We start from the raw sequence: 6,000 nt of genomic DNA on the forward strand, positions 1-6,000 counted from the left end.
GTGTTTCAGGTACAATTTAGTGCAAGCTGACAGAAAGTGTGGCTAATACAAGGAATCACAATATCTTGTACTAGGAAGAGACAGCTTTATTTAATCCTAAGGACTAACTCTAATCACTATAAGCAACACTGTAAAACGAAACTTCCTGGCAGATTAAAACTGTGTGCCCGACCGAGACTCGAACTCGGGACCTTTGCCTTTCGCGGGCAAGTGTTCTACCAAATGAGCTACCGAAGCACGACTCACGCCGGGTACTCACAACCTTACTTCTGCCAGTATCTCGTCTCCTACCTTCCAAACTTTACAGAAGCTCTCCTGCGAAACTTGCAGAACTAGCACTCCTGAAAGAAAGGATATAGCGGAGACATGGCTTAGCCACAGCCTGGGGGATGTTTCCAGAATGAGATTTTCACTCTGCAGTGGAGTGTGCGCTGATATGAAACTTCCTGGCAGATTAAAACTGTGTGCCCGACCGAGACTCGAACTCGGGACCTTTGCCTTTCACGGGCAAGTGCTCTACCACCTGAGCTACCGAAGCACGACTCACGCCCGGTACTCACAGCCTTACTTCTGCCAGTATCTCGTCTCATACCTTCCAAACTTTACAGAAGCTCTCCTGCGAAACTTGCAGAACTAGCACTCCTGAAAGAAAGGATATAGCGGAGACATGGCTTAGCCACAGCCTGGGGGATGTTTCCAGAATGAGATTTTCACTCTGCAGTGGAGTGTGCGCTGATATGAAACTTCCTGGCAGATTAAAACTGTGTGCCCGACCGAGACTCGAACTCGGGACCTTTGCCTTTCGCGGGCAAGTGCTCTACCAACTGAGCTACCGAAGCAAGACTCACGCCCGGTACTCACAGCCTTACTTCTGCCAGTATCTCGTCTCCTACCTTCCAAACTTTACAGAAGCTCTCCTGCGAAACTTGCAGAACTAGCACTCCTGAAAGAAAGGATATAGCGGAGACATGGCTTAGCCACAGCCTGGGGGATGTTTCCAGAATGAGATTTTCACTCTGCAGCGGAAAGTGCACTGATATGAAACTTCCTGGCAGATTAAAACTGTGTGCCCGACCGAGACTCGAACTCGGGACCTTTGCCTTTCGCGGGCAAGTGCTCTACCAACTGAGCTACCGAAGCACGACTCACGCCCGGTACTCACAGCCTTACTTCTGCCAGTATCTCGTCTCCTACCTTCCAAACTTTACAGAAGCTCTCCTGCGAAACTTGCAGAACTAGCACTCCTGAAAGAAAGGATATAGCGGAGACATGGCTTAGCCACAGCCTGGGGGATGTTTCCAGAATGAGATTTTCACTCTGCAGCGGAGTGTGCGCTGATATGAAACTTCCTGGCAGATTAAAACTGTGTGCCCGACCGAGACTCGAACTCGGGACCTTTGCCTTTCGCGGGCAAGTGCTCTACCAACTGAGCTACCGAAGCACGACTCACGCCCGGTACTCACAGCCTTACTTCTGCCAGTATCTCGTCTCCTACCTTCCAAACTTTACAGAAGCCCTCCTGCGAAACTTGCAGAACTAGCACTCCCGAAAGAAAGGATATAGCGGAGACATGGCTTAGCCACAGCCTGGGGGATGTTTCCAGAATGAGATTTTCACTCTGCAGCGGAGTGTGCGCTGATATGAAACTTCCTGGCAGATTAAAACTGTGTGCCCGACCGAGACTCGAACTCGGGACCTTTGCCTTTCGCGGGCAAGTGCTCTACCAACTGAGCTACCGAAGCACGACTCACGCCCGGTACTCACAGCCTTACTTCTGCCAGTATCTCGTCTCCTGCCTTCCAAACTTTACAGAAGCTCTCCTGCGAAACTTGCAGAACTAGCACTCCTGAAAGAAAGGATATAGCGGAGACATGGCTTAGCCACAGCCTGGGGGATGTTTCCAGAATGAGATTTTCACTCTGCAGCGGAGTGTGCGCTGATATGAAAGTTCCTGGCAGATTAAAACTGTGTGCCCGACCGAGACTCGAACTCGGGACCTTTGCCTTTCGCGGGCAAGTGCTCTACCAACTGAGCTACCGAAGCACGACTCACGCCCGGTACTCACAGCCTTACTTCTGCCAGTATCTCGTCTCCTACCTTCCAAACTTTACAGAAGCTCTCCTGCGAAACTTGCAGAACTAGCACTCCTGAAAGAAAGGATATAGCGGAGACATGGCTTAGCCACAGCCTGGGGGATGTTTCCAGAATGAGATTTTCACTCTGCAGCGGAGTGTGCGCTGATATGAAAGTTCCTGGCAGATTAAAACTGTGTGCCCGACCGAGACTCGAACTCGGGACCTTTGCCTTTCGCGGGCAAGTGCTCTACCAACTGAGCTACCGAAGCACGACTCACGCCCGGTACTCACAGCCTTACTTCTGCCAGTATCTCGTCTCCTGCCTTCCAAACTTTACAGAAGCTCTCCTGCGAAACTTGCAGAACTAGCACTCCTGAAAGAAAGGATATAGCGGAGACATGGCTTAGCCACAGCCTGGGGGATGTTTCCAGAATGAGATTTTCACTCTGCAGCGGAGTGTGCGCTGATATGAAAGTTCCTGGCAGATTAAAACTGTGTGCCCGACCGAGACTCGAACTCGGGACCTTTGCCTTTCGCGGGCAAGTGCTCTACCAACTGAGCTACCGAAGCACGACTCACGCCCGGTACTCACAGCCTTACTTCTGCCAGTATCTCGTCTCCTACCTTCCAAACTTTACAGAAGCTCTCCTGCGAAACTTGCAGAACTAGCACTCCTGAAAGAAAGGATATAGCGGAGACATGGCTTAGCCACAGCCTGGGGGATGTTTCCAGAATGAGATTTTCACTCTGCTGCGGAGTGTGCGCTGATATGAAACTTCCTGGCAGATTAAAACTGTGTGCCCGACTGAGACTCGAACTCGGGACCTTTGCCTTTCGCGGGCAAGTGCTCTACCAACTGAGCTACCGAAGCACGACTCACGCCCGGTACTCACAGCCTTACTTCTGCCAGTATCTCGTCTCCTACCTTCCAAACTTTACAGAAGCTCTCCTGCGAAACTTGCAGAACTAGCACTCCTGAAAGAAAGGATATAGCGGAGACATGGCTTAGCCACAGCCTGGGGGATGTTTCCAGAATGAGATTTTCACTCTGCAGCGGAAAGTGCGCTGATATGAAACTTCCTGGCAGATTAAAACTGTGTGCCCGACCGAGACTCGAACTCGGGACCTTTGCCTTTCGCGGGCAAGTGCTCTACCAACTGAGCTACCGAAGCACGACTCACGCCCGCTACTCACAGCCTTACTTCTGCCAGTATCTCGTCTCCTACCTTCCAAACTTTACAGAAGCTCTCCTGCGAAACTTGCAGAACTAGCACTCCTGAAAGAAAGGATATAGCGGAGACATGGCTTAGCCACAGCCTGGGGGATGTTTCCAGAATGAGATTTTCACTCTGCAGCGGAGTGCGCGCTGATATGAAACTTCCTGGCAGATTAAAACTGTGTGCCCGACCGAGACTCGAACTCGGGACCTTTGCCTTTCGCGGGCAAGTGCTCTACCAACTGAGCTACCGAAGCACGACTCACGCCCGGTACTCACAGTCTTACTTCTGCCAGTATCTCGTCTCCTGCCTTCCAAACTTTACAGAAGCTCTCCTGCGAAACTTGCAGAACTAGCACTCCTGAAAGAAAGGATATAGCGGAGACATGGCTTAGCCACAGCCTGGGGGATGTTTCCAGAATGAGATTTTCACTCTGCAGCGGAGTGTGCGCTGATATGAAACTTCCTGGCAGATTAAAACTGTGTGCCCGACCGAGACTCGAACTCGGGACCTTTGCCTTTCGCGGGCAAGTGCTCTACCAACTGAGCTACCGAAGCAAGACTCACGCCCGGTACACACAGCCTTACTTCTGCCAGTATCTCGTCTCCTACCTTCCAAACTTTACAGAAGCTCTCCTGCGAAACTTGCAGAACTAGCACTCCTGAAAGAAAGGATATAGCGGAGACATGGATTAGCCACAGCCTGGGGGATGTTTCCAGAATGAGATTTTCACTCTGCAGCGGAGTGTGCGCTGATATGAAAGTTCCTGGCAGATTAAAACTGTGTGCCCGACCGAGACTCGAACTCGGGACCTTTGCCTTTCGCGGGCAAGTGCTCTACCAACTGAGCTACCGAAGCACGACTCACGCCCGGTACTCACAGCCTTACTTCTGCCAGTATCTCGTCTCCTACCTTCCAAACTTTACAGAAGCTCTCCTGCGAAACTTGCAGAACTAGCACTCCTGAAAGAAAGGATATAGCGGAGACATGGCTTAGCCACAGCCTGGGGGATGTTTCCAGAATGAGATTTTCACTCTGCAGCGGAGTGTGCGCTGATATGAAACATCCTGGCAGATTAAAACTGTGTGCCCGACCGAGACTCGAACTCGGGACCTTTGCCTTTCGCGGGCAAGTGCTCTACCAACTGAGCTACCGAAGCACGACTCACGCCCGGTACTCACAGCCTTACTTCTGCAAGTATCTCGTCTCCTACCTTCCAAACTTTACAGAAGCTCTCCTGCGAAACTTGCAGAACTAGCACTCCTGAAAGAAAGGATATAGCGGAGACATGGCTTAGCCACAGCCTGGGGGATGTTTCCAGAAAGAGATTTTCACTCTGCAGCGGAGTGTGCGCTGATATGGAACTTCCTGGAAGATTAAAACTGTGTGCCCGACCGAGACTCGAACTCGGGACCTTTGCCTTTCGCAGGCAAGTGCTCTTCCAACTGAGCTACCGAAGCACGACTCACGCCCGGTACTCACAGCCTTACTTCTGCCAGTATCTCGTCTCCTACCTTCCAAACTTTACAGAAGCTCTCCTGCGAAACTTGCAAAAATAGCACTCCTGAAAGAAAGGATATAGCGGAGACATGGCTTAGCCACAGCCTGGGGGATGTTTCCAGAATGAGATTTTCACTCTGCAGCGGAGTGTGCGCTGATATGAAACTTCCTGGCAGATTAAAACTGTGTGCCCGACCGAGACTCGAACTCGGGACTTTTGCCTTTCGCGGGCAAGTGCTCTACCAACTGAGCTACCGAAGCACGACTCACGCCCGGTACTCACAGCCTTACTTCTGCCAGTATCTCGTCTCCTGCCGTCCAAACTTTACAGAAGCTCTCCTGCGAAACTTGCAGAACTAGCACACCTGAAAGAAAGGATATAGCGGAGACATGGCTTAGCCACACCCTGGGGGATGTTTCCAGAATGAGATTTTCACTCTGCAGCGGAGTGTGCGCTGATATGAAACTTCCTGGCAGATTAAAACTGTGTGCCCGACCGAGACTCGAACTCGGGACCTTTGCCTTTCGCGGGCAAGTGCTCTACCAACTGAGCTACCGAAGCACGATTCACGCCCGGTACTCACAGCTTCGGTAGCTCAGTTGGTAGAGCACTTGCCCGCGAAAGGCAAAGGTCCCGAGTTCGAGTCTCGGTCGGGCACACAGTTTTAATCTGCCAGGAAGTTTCATATCAGCGCACACTCCGCTGCAGAGTGAAAATCTCATTCTGGAAACATCCCCCAGGCTGTGGCTAAGCCATGTCTCCGCTATATCCTTTCTTTCAGGAGTGCTAGTTCTGCAAGTTTCGCAGGAGAGCTTCTGTAAAGTTTGGAAGGCAGGAGACGAGATACTGGCAGAAGTAAGACTGTGAGTACCGGGCGTGAGTCGTGCTTCGGTAGCTCAGTTGGTAGAGCACTTGCCCGCGAAAGGCAAAGGTCCCGAGTTCGAGTCTCGGTCGGGCACACAGTTTTAATCTGCCAGGAAGTTTCATATCAGCGCGCACTCCGCTGCAGAGTGAAAATCTCATTCTGGAAACATCCCCCAGGCTGTGGCTAAGCCATGTCTCCGCTATATCCTTTCTTTCAGGAGTGCTAGTTCTGCAAGTTTCGCAGGAGAGCTTCTGTAAAGTTTGGAAGGTAGGAGACGAGATACTGGCAGAAGTAAGGCTGTGAGTAGCGGGCGTGAGTCGTGCTTCGGTAGCTCAGTTGGTA

This window comes from Schistocerca americana, chromosome 3, assembly GCF_021461395.2.
Source record: "Schistocerca americana isolate TAMUIC-IGC-003095 chromosome 3, iqSchAmer2.1, whole genome shotgun sequence".
In the NCBI taxonomy this organism is placed as follows: domain Eukaryota; kingdom Metazoa; phylum Arthropoda; class Insecta; order Orthoptera; family Acrididae; genus Schistocerca; species Schistocerca americana.